The sequence below is a fragment of the Vespa velutina genome, chromosome 6 (assembly GCF_912470025.1).
Source record: "Vespa velutina chromosome 6, iVesVel2.1, whole genome shotgun sequence".
Classification (NCBI taxonomy): domain Eukaryota; kingdom Metazoa; phylum Arthropoda; class Insecta; order Hymenoptera; family Vespidae; genus Vespa; species Vespa velutina.
The window spans coordinates 8231888-8248720 of record NC_062193.1 but is presented as its reverse complement, the minus strand read 5'-3'; the positions used below and the strand labels follow the sequence as shown (position 1 = coordinate 8248720).

Below are 16833 nucleotides of genomic sequence, written 5' to 3'. Positions count from 1 at the left end.
ATAATATTATAGCGTTGAATGCTAACTCGATTACCATAATATATACGTTATTGGATTTGTGTAGGAAAAATTTGTTCTCCTCGTAAGAGAGAAAGAGGTAAAATAAGAGAAAGAAAGGAAAGCGGGGAGGAGGAGCAGTGGGGAGAGAAGTAGTAGTAGAAGAAGAAGAAGGGAATGGGTAAAGGCACGAGAAAATAATCTCACGCGAGGAAAGAATTTTTTTCCTCCCGTTCTCCTTATTCCAAAGGATCTATTTATTTTTATTGGTAATAAAACGCACCGCAAAGAGAATTTAATTCTATTCTATTTGAGAAACAAGGATACGATGGATTCTCGCATAAATTTCTCGAATGCGAGCGTCTGATCGTAATGGCGCCGCTTTTGGAAATACGTAGGTGTCTGTCTGTCTGTGTGTGTGCGTGTGTGTGTATGTGTGTGTGTGTACGTGTACGATAATAGGAGGTGGAGGAGGAAGGAAAACGAAGGTATAGGTAGGTAGATAGAAATCGATGGGGGTACGTCTAATTAGATCGATTCGCCATCGTAGTTCTGGCTCCGACGGGAACCTCCGCTTCCGTAGACATAACGATCCATCATGGGCTCGGTAGGTGTTCGCCATTTAACCTGCTTTCCTTCGGATCACGAAGGAGACGAGACTCAGACGAGGGTGCCTCTGATCAAGATTAATCGTATGCAAATTACGCGAGTGCTAAGGGGGAAGATCTTTGCGACGCAGGACGACGAGAAGTCCTTCATGATAGAGAGAGAAAAAAAGAGCAAAAGAGAGAGAGAGAGAGATCCTCTTGTGTACTTACCTACGCGAAGGAGGAAAAGATCGAAAACTTCCGCTGGATTACGCTGTGATTTGGGAAATTGAAAAGAGCTTTTCTCCATAGACTCTCTTCTCCCTTCCTCTTCTTTTTCTTTTTCTTTTTTTTTTCTTTTTTTTTCTTTTTTTTTTCTTTTTTTTTTATTTTTTTTATTTTTTTCCCTCCCTTTTTTTATCCCTTCTCAGGGATAAAACTTAGTAATACTTTGGAATTTACATTGGCTTACGATTATACTCATTGTTCTCCATTTAGTTTATTTTTGTTTTTCTTTTGTTTTCTTTTCTTCTTCTTCTTTTTCTTTTTTTTCTTTTTTTCTTTTTATTTCAATACATTTTATTTTATTCCTCTCATTTTTCCATCCATTCCGATTCGAATTTATCTAGGTCTCATTTTCTTTTGTAAACTTATAGTTGAATTTGAACGTTCTACGAATACGAGGTCTGACACATGCGTACCATATGTCATCGAATGTTGCCAACCGCTTATCTACGTATCCGTAAGCCATATCTGCGAAAAGATATCCATACACCATGACGCATGATTGCTATACCACAGTGATACTTCCGAAGATAAATACTACTTTAATTTTCCTTTTCTCTTTCTCTCTCTCTCTCTCTCTCTCTCTCTCTCTTTCTGTCTTTCTCTTGTTTTTTTTTTTTTATATCGACGATACGACAGTTCAAGTTTTTCTTTTCCCGAGTTAACTGAGCGAAAAAGAATCGATCAGATACGATCGAGATTTATAGATTCGAATTGACGTGAGATCCTTGGAAAATAAATCGAGAGAACGTACTCATTTATATCTTATAAAAATATTATCGAGTTAATGCGACATTCATGATCGCAAAATGTTATGTATTTATTATGTATGACGATTGAAAGGCGGATTCATGGATTAACTTTACGTAACTAAAGGAAGTGTACCTATTAACGAATTTTACATAACTGTGGTTTGCCAGCTTTGATCATCACGAGTCATTTATCAAAACGATTTTGTTGATGAAGTCATTTTTCAAGGAAAATTGATCGGATTAAAATAAACTAGTTACATTCTTCACTTCGATAACATTGAAATATTATTTTAATGGCACGCGATAGCCATTAATGTGCGTGTATATCTAAGATCAAGAGAAAAAGAAGATAGATAGACAGAAATACAGACAGACAGAGAGAGAGAGAGAGAGACATTGAGAGGGAAAGGGAAAGAGATAGAGAGGGTTCAGGAACGTAGATATTTCGTAGGGTCAAGTATTAAGTCGACTGTGACGAAATTACCTCCGAGAGTATCAATCTCTCTCAGCGTCCCTTTTAATACACCGTGAACAATGATAATTGGACAACGGTAGGCGAGAGATAGCGGGATGACAATGGCTCGCATACTCGATATCCGTTGGTTTACCGCTTATCTCCGGATTAATCCGGTTCGCGTTTCCTCTAACGAAATGTCTGCCGTTCAAACGCAAAAAAGTTTCCGCCAATTCGACGAATTTCCATTTCTCTCAATGCTTCAAAATACTTTAACGTACTACATAAATCGTTTATTAAATAATTGACACGCGAATCTCATTGTCACAAAAAGAGATATAAATTTTATTTTTATCATTGAGTTACATATGTACGTTAATAAGTATGTACAATTCCATTCATTATCATTCGTCTTATCGATGCGATTATATAATAATCATATATCCTCGGAAATAACGTCGTTAAATCGACAAAATTACAGAGCCGTATATACGTATATAAGAATTTTAAGATCTATTAAAACATTTTTCTATTTTATCTTGAATTTTGATAATTTAAACGTTGAAAAAAAAATTATATAAAGATATGAATATTCAAATCGGGAAGGGGGGGAGAAAAAAAAAGAAAGAAAAAAGAACAAGATGAAGAATAAACCAGATAAAGATCAGAGAAAAAGAGAAACAGAGAGGAACAGATAGACAGACGGAAAAAGACAGAGAGAGAGAGAGAGAGAGAGAGAGAGAGAAAGAGAGAAAGAGAGAAAAAATCGAATAACCGCAATTACGATCATAATTTTTTGACTTTATATTTGCGATACGAAGTACGCTCCTGAGTCGGCATGCTCAAAGATGTGTGCGTGCGGTTTGCCTCACGCGATGTAAGAACAAGAAGAACGTACGTACACACACGTGCACATACGTATACGTATAGACACACATACACATATAGGTACGCATATATAAACACATACACAGACAGACGCGTACACATATACAGTCGTAATATAATATAAGAGCAAGACAGTGCGTGTTTCACGAGACCGAAAACCAACCGGTCTCTCTACCGTATACACATACACACACACACATACAACGTAGGCACACACACACGTATATAACAACGAATCGCTTAGGGAGTAAGAGAATGGAGATAGTGAGAGAATGAGAAAGAGATATGTACATATATAACACATATACAAAACACACACGTGTTTACCAACATAACCAGAGTAATACACGGACATATACTATACAATGAAGGAAGCAATGTGGCAACCGTGGCAGGAGAACGTGAGTCGGCCCGTAGTGTAGTATACATAGAGACTCCAGAGTTCCAAGGGGGGTCAGTGTAAAACGGCCTTCTGTCCGTAACGTGTCGGCACTTTCGATGTCTTATTCAGGCATCGCGTTTCCATATCGAATAATTCAAAGGATACGATATTAATACCTTTTATCCGTGTATAATATTTAATTGTCTGTATTATTAAAAAAAAAGAAAAGAAAAGAAAAGAAAAAACAAAAGAAAAAAAAAAAACAAAAACAAGAAGAAGAAATTTCTTTTATCCTTCGCCATCTAACAAAGAGACCAAAGGGAAATCTCGTTTTCTTTTTTTTTTTTTTTTTTGGTTCTTCTTCAAATAATTTCTTCCCTTCGTTCATTTTCGAGATACATACGCCGAAAGAATATATACAACATCGAAGATCTTCGATCTAAGGGAGATCTTTTAGAAGGAAGGAAAGCGATTGATTTTGATAAAGGTAATAATGCACTTTCACGTGAGATAACGGACGTACGATTGGAAACGCGTGCGATATCACGTGCTTTCAATGTGAAAAGAGACAGTTGTGTTTAATGCGCGTGCGCGTGCGCAAATATTTCCTATATCTCTCTCTCTCTCTCTCTCTCTCTATATATATATATATATATATCTTTCGTTTCTCTTGGTGAATTTTCTTCTAACATTAAGGACGATGTATTTTTTTAAGTTTATTTAACACTTATATATACAATAATCTCTTTTCTGAATATTAGAAATTATTACATTTTCTTTTCTTTCTTTCTTTCTTTCTTTCTTTGCTACCTATAACTCGATTTTATTATGAATCGGACATTCCGTACGCGATATAACATGCGGTTTTGCTTTTTATTTTTTTCCTTTCTCTCTTTCTCTTTCTCTCTCTTCCTCTCTCTCTCTCTTCCTCTCTCCCTCTCTCTTCCTTCCTTCTTTCTTTCTTTCTTTCTTTCCCCCCCTCCCTACCCCTATTTCTAACCTTTCATTTCTCATTGCGTTTCGGTACGGATGATGTATTTGTTCGTTTTAAGCTTTTAACATACGTACTATACACTTTGGTTATCGACATCGTTAGCGAATGTTTTTACAAAAGCGTGTATAAAATGCAGACTCATCGCAGAAACATTTCGACTGACTTTGTCTCATCTTTTTTCTCCTTTTTTTTTTTCCCCTCTCTCTTTTTTTCTTTTTTTCTTTCTTTTTTTTTTTTTTTTTTTTTTTTCTTCTTTTCTTCCTTTCTCTCGTTCGTTTTATTAGAAAGACAAATTTCACTCAGAGAAGAGGGGGGAAAACATATTAATAACGAATAATCCCGATTGTGAGTAATATTACAATTTTACGTATCTAATCGCAACATTCTTATCGTTAAATTAATATGAGGTGATTAGGAAATATTTAGAAATAATTTATCCGAGTTTTTAGTTTTTCGAGTATGTTAGAGGTTGTCTCTATTTTTTTTTTTTTTTTTTTAAGGTTGTTCCTCTTTTTATTTATCTCTCTCTCTCTCTCTCTCTCTCTCTCTCTTCTTTTTTTTTTATCTTTCTTCTTATCCTTCCTTCTCTTTTTTATCATTCTATCTTATTCTCTTTCCTTCTCCTTTTTCTTTCCCTTTCGTATCTTTTAGATTCTTTCAAAGATCTTCTAAATTCTTTCGTTGAGCTAGGTCCGAAACGTCGTACAATGGTCGCTCAAAATTAAAAACAATTTTCTATTGAGACATAGTTTCTATCATATAATTTGATTATTCATAGGAATAAACTATATAGAAATCAACTTTAATTTATTGCTTATGATTATTGTATGAAGGAGAAAAAAAAAAAGAAAGAAAGAGGAAAAGACAAATTTTTTATAAAATATACGCTTTAATATATAACTAAACTATGAAGAATACATACATATATATTAATGTCTATAATTAAATAAATGTCTATATTTATACTTATTGTATTGAAATAAGGAAATATTTGATAAATAAGATGTCTTTTTTTTTTTCTTTTTCTTTTTTTTTTTTTATAAGTAATGATAGCTTTCGATAAAAGACTAATGACACAGAAATAAATTATTGTAGATGTTTAATGTTTTAGGAAAATAAATATTAATAGATAAGTTTCAAGCAATTATAATATTTCAATTCTTTCCTCGTTGTTCTATTTGACCTTAGGTAATATATATTTAGAATTTCAGTACGGTCGTTTATTTTTTAAATTTGCAAAGAGTTAAAGGTTGCAAGAAATAAAGGTTGAAATTTGCATGCTCTTGTTAACAATTACGTAAGCTTTCGTATGAAAAAAAGAAAAAAATCCCGATGTTTACCAGTTTTAAAACCATCCCTTTTCATTTTTGTTTTTTTTTCTTTTTTTTTTTTTTTCTTTTATTTCCTTTTTTATTTTCTTTTTTATCATTATTTTTTTTTTTTTTTTTTTTTTTTTTTTTTTTTTTCAAATCCTTTTCACAAAGTTCAAATTGTTATAAACTCCTCTACTCTTTGTATACGGATTAAAAAAATATGCTTATGACGTAATTGTATGTATATAAAATATAGATGATCGCGCAAAAATATATACCGTTAATTTGCATTTCAATGCGTTTTTATAATGAATTATAAAAACATTGGATTTTAATATCGATTGATATTGTCTTTATAACGCCATCTCCTATCATCTATCCAGTCATCTGATAAAAAATGAATATTTTGGATTACGAAGTTTTAAGGGGGAAAAAAAAAAAAAAAAAAGGAAGGAAAAGAAATTTTTGTTCTCTCTATTTTTTTCTTCTCTTTTTTTTTTTTTTTTTTTTTTTCTTTTCCCCTCCAAATATACGAAAGTTAGCAAATTAATTTTTGGTCACTAATTATAGCTTTTCAGAGTATTATGCTTTTGGTACGGGAAAGGCAATTTTTACCTTGACAGTTAAGCGAAGTTTGAAATTTGAAATCTAACATGTGTCTACACGATGAATGTATAACACGTCTTATCGCATATATGCGGAAGAATGAGACAGTGATATGGAAATGCGAGGTTCGATCTTGACTCTTCTCCTCTCTATCTATCTATATATATATATATACATATACATATACATATATGTTTTACACGCGATCGCTTCCATGTTTCTAATCACATTTCACGACTGTCGTACGTTCTTTTTTTTTTTAAACGTCACTATAATAATATTTAATATATTTTAATATTAAAATATTTGAATATATTTAATATTTAATATGCAAAGTAATTTATAGAAAAATTATAAAAGAACTTTTTTCTCTTCTTGTCATCGATAATGATACGTTTAAAATATTATACTATTTCTATAATTAATAGCGAACGTGTAATGGATTAAAAAAATAATAATTTATTCTACATATAAAATCGTCGTACGTTAGATAGAAAAAATATTGTCAATTAATTCTTATATTTATCACTTCGTAATTGCCGACAATAGTTTTACCATTAGCTTTCGTACTTTGTAATTACTAATTGGTATTGGATTTTATCTTTTTATCTTTTTCTTTTCCTTTATTTCTTTCTTTCTTTCTTTCTATTTCTTTTAAGATAAGATCTTCGTATATAATTCCCTTTTAATATTAATTTAACGAAAGTCGGGACACGATTGCCTGAATATATTGTTAGAAAGTTTCAATTTCGAAGTAATTGAATATCTCGAATTGATTGAAATAGATTTTTCATCTTTGGTGCGAATGGGTTTGCCTTTTGCCGTCGTTAACGGAGAGTATTCGCATCGAAGTTATACGTTCGTGGTCGTCTGGAAATAGAATCGCCATCGTACTCTGGACGAAGAGTATGTAAAGAACAGAAACATGAAAGAGAGGGAGCGAGAGAGAGAGAGAGAGAGAGGGAGGGAGGGAGTGAGAGAGACAGGGATACAAAGAAGAAGGATAAAAGTTAGGAATGGAAGGTCGTAATCCTTCGGTTCGGACTTTGTTTCGAAATAACCTCTTTGAAAAATGTTTATAAACACAGTTACTACATATTTCTTTTTAGAAATATTTACGAATACAGTTAATTATATACTGTGCGGAGAAAAAAAAGAAAACGAAAGAAAATGGAAACAAAAAAAAATTATATTAGTCATAGAAGAATTTATTGCGTTGTTTTCGTTCATACAAGTAATACGTGGATAACAAAAATAAATATTGCCTTTGAAAATAATTTTTCAAGGGCGAACGAAATGCACAAATTTTCATTTCTTCATCAAGTATTTGTCAACAATTTATAATGGCCAGATAAAAACTTTTTACGATACATTTTTTTATTTTTTTTATTTTTTTTTTTTTCAAATCAAAGCAACTTCTCTTCCTTTTATAACATAAACAAAGATTCTTCAATGTTTTCATATGTTTATAATTATCGGATATAAGTCCGAGTTTATTCGAAGGATCATTGAGATCATTATAAAATGGAAGACTTAATGCATTTATAGATCTTTAAAGTTTTATCTTGGATCGCAAAAAAAGAATACTTCTTTCTCTTTCTTTTTTTTCTTTTTTTTTTTTTTTTTTTTTTTTTTTTTTTTTTTTTTTTTATTCTTTACATACACATATCTATTAAGTATTCCCATACTTTCTCGTCCCTATGTAACTTTTTTATTTTTTTTCGTACGTCTATTGAAAAATCTAGAAAAGGTTTATCATTTTGTTCGGTCTGAATAAAGTTATACAATAATGAAAAGTGTTTGAATATTTTCTTGTACGATTGTATCGTAAAAACGTTATCGTTTATTCATTAATTATTTTAAATATTTTTGAGTGTTTGAATTACTTCAGAAACGATATTACTTTCTTTTATGGTACGGATACTTTTTCTATGAGGAAAAAGATAAAAAATAAATAGAAAAGAAAAGCGTGAAGTTTATTAATTCGTCCGTGCTTGCTCGCAAAAGAGAGAGAGAGAGAGAGAGAGAGAGAGAGAGAGAGAGAGAGAGAGAGAGAGAGAAAGAGAGAGTGAGAATATATATATAGAATTGTTTACACGGACACACCTATATGTAAATATATATATATATATATATAATAAGTTTTATATAGGTGTGTCCGTGTAAACGATTCTCATAAGAAGAGAAAAAGAGAGAAGTGTGGTGGGAGGGGTGGAGAGGGGGGGGAGAGAAAAGTAATGTCGTCGGTCTTCGGCTATTTTCAGAAGGTTCTATCTGTGGATTTTGGATTCGAATATCGTAGATCTGCACGTGACGTATGTACGTAGAATTAAAGAGAGAGAGAGAGAGAGAGAGAGAAATGTCGATCGATACGAAACCATCGTAGGATTCTCGTACGTGAGCTCACCAGTTCTCTTTTCTTGGCGTTATTCGACCATCGTTAAAAAGAAACGAATAAGAATCAACCATGTTCTTCTTCTTCTTCTTCTTTTTTTTTTCTTTTCTCCCTTTTCGAACGATGCGACGTCGTGTACGTGTTCCCTTTGCAAAAGTACGAGAGCTTTAACTTTGTTCAACGTCACACTTCGAAAATATCTATTCGATATCGACAATTTTTAGAGAGATCGAAAGATAGAGAAACCTATTTTACAATTAATCTCTCGTACTTCGGTATTCAATCGTGCATTTAATTGAACATACAAAAATATATTATGGGTATTACGTTAAAATATAACTTCAACTACATGATTGATATCTTTTTGATCGTTTCTTTTTTTTTCTTTTTTGTTCAACTTTTTTTTTTGTTCACACGATTATTTCCTCCATCATATCGATTCTTATATTTAAATATATGAATATAATCATCGTAATTATCGTAAGATAAACGTTATGAGAACGAGAAAATATAATGTTTGTATTCGTTGGAACAAAAAATAAGGATCGATTGAAAGTGTCAGCGTAATTAATTAAAATCGCGAATAAAAGTCGACTTATGGCATAGTCGAAGGTAAGCGATTAAAAAAATTTCCGAGGATATAAAAAGGATTATAAAAAGGAAATATTACGGTAAACTTGTCGATACTTCCTCGAAGCATCGTGGAATTTTCTTCGTTAGATTCTCCTTTCGTTAAGTTAAAAACTTCTCTCTACTTTGTTGTTAGCAACTTCGTACACGTAATAATAATTTTTCCTATATTCGACAAATATATTCCATAAAGCACGTTTTATAATTGCGCGTTATTTAATTCTCATAAGAAGGATTACAAAATCCTTTTTGCGCTTTAAGAGGAATATGGCGACGACACGGTTGAAGCTTCTTATAAGTTCGGACACTTGGTACGCACGGACTTTAATTTAAATATAATTAAAGGCATCGAGCGATGAGTAAAGGCTTGACGAGGATGGTGCGCATCATATTTCCTCTCATGCATTATTCCTATCTCGTTCTCTCTTTCTCTCTCTTTCTCTCTTTCAACGAAATTTAATTGACTCCTTTATTATAAGTTTTCGAAGAAGCCGAGACTAAAAACTTATTATCACGAGTCCGATGAAAATATTTCACAGAAATAGCGAATGATAATATTTCAAAAATTGTTAAAAAATTTTCAAAGAAAATTAAAGAGATAACGATAAGGATTTTCAATATCGAGAAATCGTGATATCGTAGTGACGAATAAAATCGATAAAGATCGTAACTAATACACACGCGAGATAAAGTTAATACCGATTGGATCTATTTTGAAAAATTTCATTCTTTATATAGGATATAATATAATTTATTTGTTATATATTATGAAAAATTATTATCGATATTTTTTATAATTTTTGTTAAGAAAAATATTTCACGAATTTTATATTGAACACTATATATATATATATATATATATATTGTTTTTACTCATACAGTATATACGTTTTAGAGTAAAGATTTACGATATTCGTAGATACGTATATCCGACGTAAGCGAACTTCCGGGTATACGAATACGTTTCGTCGAAAATAGTATCGTGAAATGTTGTTTATTTTGAGATTAGACACGCAAATTTCATATACGGCTTTCGTTTCTTTCCTCAAAACATCGTAAATATATATATATATATATATATATATATATATATATATATATATATATATATGCATTAAAGAAAATAGAAGAGCAACATGGTGGTATTATCGATCCGATGACGCATACAACAGAAACTTTTTAAGAACGTTATCGATTTTATTTTAACCTGCACGTTTAGCGTTAAAGGCTTTATAACAGTTTTGAGAAAATATCTATGCATTACGAAATTCAGCATAATCGCGTGTCAAACGCGAAATGACGTGCCTTTAGTGAGAATATAGATCGATAGCCGGATAATTGCATTTTGTAAAATCATGTTGACTAATTACGACATAATTATTATAACGACCGGGTAATAGGATTTTTTTTTGTTTTATTTTTTTTTCTGTTTCTAATATAAACACATTTTGTTTTATTAAAATTTATATCTCGTAAAAGATGTTTATATCATGTTAAATTTCACGTTTATCAGTTATAACAATAAAGTAATGGTCTTTTTTTCTCTTCCTCTTTCTCTTTCTATGAACGTCGAGGAAAAGAGAATAAACATCGTAAAATATTTTTAATGGAAGCGACTAACAATATGTTGAGTCATCATCCGTTCTAGTCAACGGGTTAAAAATTTATTATAGAGTCGTGAGATCGCGTATTCTATGTACTCTAATATGGAATGGAAATTTTAATTCAAAGGTTACGCGATGGGATACGCCAATATGATAGAGGATGGTACCGATGAAATAGGTGGTTGTTGCACGCGATATATAAACGAATTATTCCGCATTTTACGTACGGAGCTTGTGTGTTATGTGTCCTTTGTGTTTGTATATGTGAACACTAACTCCATACTTATAAGCTCTTAAGTAGTATGAACGTAGAAATATGTGTGAGTACATACTTGTAATGTATCCTGAGTGTTTACGACTTATCATACATCGTTTGTATTCCGAAAAAGCGATAAAGATTCGCTGGGTTATGCTTATATCGCGTATAAACGATGTATAAGTAGAAAAAGAGACAGACAGAGAGAGAGAGAGAGAGAGAGAGAGAGAGAGAGAGAGAGAGAGAGACTTATTATATAAAACAAAAAAAAAAGAAGAGAAACAATTTCGATTATGACAATTATTGAGAAAGTGAAATCTAAGCTAAGTGAAAAAATGAATTTTATCTTATATTATAATCGTCACGTTTCATTGATGTATATCATAAAAAAAAAAACAAAAATACAAAAAAAAAAAAAAGAAATACGACGTCATTAAAAGAGAAAATGTACGATTTTTATTGAATTTTTGTAATCTCTGGCTCGTTTATTCGTGGTTTATCGATCCTACCAGGAATTCCGTGCGACTCTTAATCGCGCAGGTATAATACATATTTTTCCTGCTCTGCAGTTTGTTGTCGAGAGCGTTCTAGGTAAGTCTCTCTGTAATTTCTCCTTCGCGTTCTCTTCACATATACAGGCTGTTCCAAAAGTTTTAAACCCCATACTTCAGGAACGTATCGAGGGATTCCCATTGGACAACTTTTTCAAGTTGTTTATTTATTTATTTTTATTTATTTATTTGTTTTTTTCTTGTAAAATACTATAAAACATGTAGCATATATAGAGAAGAGGAACGATTCATCAGCAGGATGTGGATACAAAGTTCTTATTATTTATAAATGTACAAGTTTTTGTTATAGCGGTTGAATTGAATGATAAAGAAAGAAGAAGAAAAAGAAAAAAAGAAAAAACAAACTTAATTGCGTCAGATTATATTCTCGATGCAATTTTATCAAATTTGGATCTATCAAAAGGACTAAAGTAGATATTGTGTTTAATGTATTCTATGATAAATGATCACAACTTCATAAGTTAATGTCGTAAGTTGGTCCAAATGGTAATTGATTTTTATTAAAATGTTTGCTCTATTGGATCACCTTGATACGTTTCTCAATTATTGCACAAATCTTTTTGGACACCTTGTATACATTCTTACATACGTAGGAGGTAGTTACATAGGTAGGTGAGTAGCAACCAGAAAACGAGCGATGAGAATCGACTAGCTCTGAGGGTAACGGACGGTTCGAGCCAGTCGAACCGTTGCTTTCACGCGAATCGTGCCTCTTCAAAGTGTCTTCCGTATTTCTATTTCTCTTTCTCTTTTTTTCTCTCTCTCTCTCTCTCTCTCTCTATCTCTCAATCTCTATCTCTTTCATTCTTCGTTTCTAATACGAAGACGTGGAATTGATTTTTTAAATTCGGCTACGTTCCAAATAATTTAACTTTTTCGCTCGGTGTGAGAGGTACCTTTACATTTGTAAACCTTTCTAATTATCTTCGAAGAAATCATATAGATCTTCTGGTATGTTCTTAATTGATTCTCGAAATAAAATATACGATAAGATTATATAGATATTTCCTGTTACGTAGTAATATTTGTAATGATATTTGATTCTTTTTTTCTTCTCTCTCTCTCTTTTTTTTTCCCCTTTTTCTTTTTCTTTTGGTCCATTTCAAATAATAAGGATTTAGGATGATCTATAATTCTTTCTTTTTTTTTTTTTTTTTTTTTTTTTTTTTTTCTTATTAACGAATGTATGTCGATTTTAATCAAAACGTTACAAATTATTAAAAAGAAAAAATATATATATATATATATATATATATATATATATTCTAAATTTTTATTATTTTTGTATTATTTTTAAGAAAGTTAAAAAAAGTAATGTCATTTCTTCGTTCTTATAAGTTATTTTTAAACGTTATTTTTTAAATCGTATTCTATTCAATATATCGTTTATTACATACAGAATTCGTGAGAAAAGGAAATATGTAAATATTTTTCAATAGCGCTTGTAGCGTTTGTTGTGAGAGGAACTTAATACCAGCAGGACGTCTCCGTGTGATATACAATCGATCGAGTCGCGTCTCGAGGTCGACGTACTTGCGTTAACTGGAACCTTCTAAGGAGGGCAGCGTATCGTCCTGCGAGAAAGGACAACTCGGCGACGTTTATAGCGAGTGATCGACGATCTCCTTGCGAAAACGAAAATTATCCTTCTTCGTTTTTCTTGAAGAAGAAACTTGAAGTTGTCGAGTTCGAAAAAGAGAGACAGACAGACAGACAGACAGAGAGAGAGAGAGAGAGAGAGAGAGAGAGAGAGAGAGAGAGAAAGAGAAAGAGAGAGAGGAACGTATATTTTCGTTGGAAATATCGTCGATGTCGAGACGAGGTACTTGGAGAAACGTCTTTCAAATTTTTCTGCCTTTTGATAGACGATAGAAAAAGAATAGAATAAAATAATATGGGATAAGATAAAATAGAAAGGAATGCAATAGGATATGTTTATGTTTGGTTGGATAACTTCAAAAAAAAAAAAAAAAATAAATAAAACGAAAGGAAAAGAAGAAGAAGAAGAAGAAGAAGAAGAAGGAGGAGGAGAGAAAAAGAAAGAAAAAGAAGAAGAACAACGACGGAAACTAAATTACAGTTGGTTGTCGTCGTGAAATCAATTTACGAAATTAATCCTTTACGATCCCGTCTGTCTCATTCAATGGACTATCAGCAAGTCTGTATTATTTCGTGAAATCAATTTGTTAAATTAATCCCTTGCGATTCGTTTGTCTCGTTCAATGGACCATCAGAACATCCAAGTCTATTTTGGAACAAAATGTTATAAAATATTTAAGGATTTGGAATAGTATTGATATAATGATATGAAACATTATACCAGATAATATTTTATGATTTAATTTTCTACAATTGAATCATCGAAACATGAACGACGAAGGAAAACGAGTTTCTAGAAGTAATTGTAAAATAAAATAATAATAATAATAATAATAATAATAATAACAGCAATAATAATAATAATAATAATAATAATAATAATAAAAATAATTATCATTATTATTATTTGCATTTCATTTGAGCGTTAATTGCAAAATTATAATTAACTATTTAATAGAACATGACTGTACGAGACGTAATCTTGACAAAGCAATAAGTCGATTTCACTTAACAACTAAGAAACACTGTTTGAAATAATTAAATGATTATTGTATAAAATAAAATAGAAATTGAAAATTATTATTATTATTATTATTATTATTATTATTATTATTATTATTATTATTATTATTAAATCGAACAAAGTTTGTCGTTGTCGAGGAATCCGATAATAAGAAAAAATAAATAAATATATTCGAATGAGACTGTTCGTCATTCTCGTCGTGTTTTCTCGACAACCAACTCGACAGCTGTCACAAACTATCGGTCTGGATTTCCACGGATGAGTTCGTAGCGAAGGAATAGAAGTATAAGAAAAAGAAAAAGAAGATGAAGAAGAAGAAGAAGAAGAAGAAGAAGAAGAAAAAAAAGAGGAGGAGGAAAAGTAGGAAAACGCGTGGAAGGAAAGCTTTCGGTGTGAAAGATTTTCGATGTCTAGACGTGTTTTCTCTTTCTATTTCTCTCTATCTTGCTCTCTCTCTCTCTTTCCCTCTCTCTTTCTCTCTCTTTCTTTCTTCGAGCGTCTTTCAGGAAGACCCGCGGCAACATCGAGAATCTAGCATCCTTGGAAATTCGAGAGTGGAAGAATGGTTCGTCGCTTTCTTCGTCCCTTTCGAATCTTCCTTCTTCCTCGTATCGAAGAAAGTTTTAGAATATAACCTTGGAAGAAGAAAAAGAGGATGAGAAGGAGTAAAAGAAGGAGGAGGAGGAGGAGGAGGAGGAGGAGGAGGAGAAAAAGAAGAAGAAGAAGAAGGTAGCGAAGGTGATGGCGGGTAGCAGGCAGTCGAGATGATTGATAGCAAAGAGCACGAGCGTGTGGTACAATGGGGCTAGAAATATGAGAGTGGAATAAAATTCATAGCGGTTGCCAAGGGAGACGTTAGCGCGTAGCGCGATTGAGATGCAAATGTGCGACGAGACACCCGGTAGAAGTGAAGGAATATTTTCTCTCTCTCTCTCTCTCTCTCTCTCTCTCTCTCTCTGTCTCTCTTTTTTTTTTTTATCTTGTTAAGAGTAACGATACATTAGCTCTTTCTGTCTCTGTGGAGACTCGCAAAAGAGAAATTTTTTGCTCTTCTCTTCGAGTCGAAAGATGACCTTACTAAAATTCTTCTTTTGATTTTATACGTTCTTTTTCTTCTTTTTGATTAAAATCGATATTAGTTGTATGAATTAGTTATAATAAATCGAACCTACTTCATATATACGTATATATATATATATATATGTGTGTGTGTATGTACATACGTGGAATAATTTATTTCGTAATCTACGCGAACTCTACGACTTGTTTTATTATTACCATGATATTTTTTGTCTCGTTTAGGTTTATCCTTCGAGTCCGGTTAATGGCTGTCACGGTCGTCGGCTAGGGGCCAGGCGTCTGAGGAAGTTTCCAGGCTGTCAGAGCAAAAATACAGCTTGTACCCGATGAGTGTGAGTATAATCTATTATTTATATGTGTGTATATGTAATACTTATCGTTCGCTTAAATTAACATTTGCCGAAATTTTTTGGAACGTTGCCACTTCGCGTGTCTCGATAGTTCTTTCCTTTTTTCTTTCTTTTTTCTTTTTTTTATTTTATTTTATTGTATTTTATTTTATTTTTTTTTTTTTTTTTTTTTTTATAACAAGGAAAGAAAATAGACGTCACGTAGTCGCGTAGATGTCACGCAGAAAAAATTTATTCGATAATATTGTCGAGAGAAAATTTATATTTGTTATTTGGCGCGAAAATCGAAAGCCGAGAGGTTCTTGTTCTTTTTCTTCCCTCAAGTTTTTTCTTTCTTTCTTTTTTCTTTTTTTTTTTTTTTTTTTTTTTTTTTTTTTTTTTTTTTTTACAACTTCTCCGACGATTACGCAGTTATCTAAAAATTTCCTTCAGAAGACTTTGTGTCATCTTTCAATTAACGCGTAAAACTTCACTGGTATAAAAACGTGGCTCCTTCACCAACAAGAAACTTACGAGTTCCTCGCCAGCTCAATGAGGGTCTCGACTTTTATTGAACTTAATTTCTTCGACTCGATTGATTTAACTCGATCGCGACACTCGCCTTTACTATTATAAACGAATTCGAAAAGCTCCCGATACTCTTTCTAGTTATACATACGTATGATTACGAACATAGAAAATATTATTAATTTACATTAATTTATTTATAAATAGCGACGCTTTTAATGTGTCAAATTCGATGAATGATTATGAGCTTATATAGCGAATTACGATGCAATGAAAATGCAATTATCATTGGAACTTTACTCGTTTCATCGTTTTTTTTTTTTTTTTCTTTTTCTTTTCTTTTGATTTCTTTCGGGAAGAAACTTTTTCACGATAAATTTACAAAATATTAACTTCTATTAAGTTTCTATACTTTGTCCGAGTTGTATACATCTGTAGATGTTGTAAAATTGAAAAGAAAAAAAATGATGGGACTTATCGTAAAGACCTTCGGTTAGTGATAAGCTTCAGTGTGATAATAAAAATAAGTAAGTAGTAATACCGTTATCTTTTCTAACA

At 31.8% G+C, this 16833-nt stretch overlaps 1 protein-coding gene across 5 annotated transcripts in view; it reads left to right on the top strand.

The window, feature by feature from the left end:
* The first annotated feature begins 3406 nt into the window (after positions 1-3406).
* LOC124950203 (multidrug resistance protein homolog 49) overlaps positions 3407-16833 on the top strand; it is a 67229-nt gene continuing 53802 nt past the window's right edge. For 4 of the 5 annotated variants that reach the window (XM_047496624.1, XM_047496627.1, XM_047496622.1 and 1 more), the window contains exons 1-2: positions 3407-3832; positions 15641-15750. The gene's annotated coding sequence lies outside the window, so the exon portion shown is untranslated. Of the gene's footprint in view, positions 3833-12515; positions 12667-15640; positions 15751-16833 lie in introns of those variants that run through there. The other variant, XM_047496625.1, reaches the window with a different exon arrangement.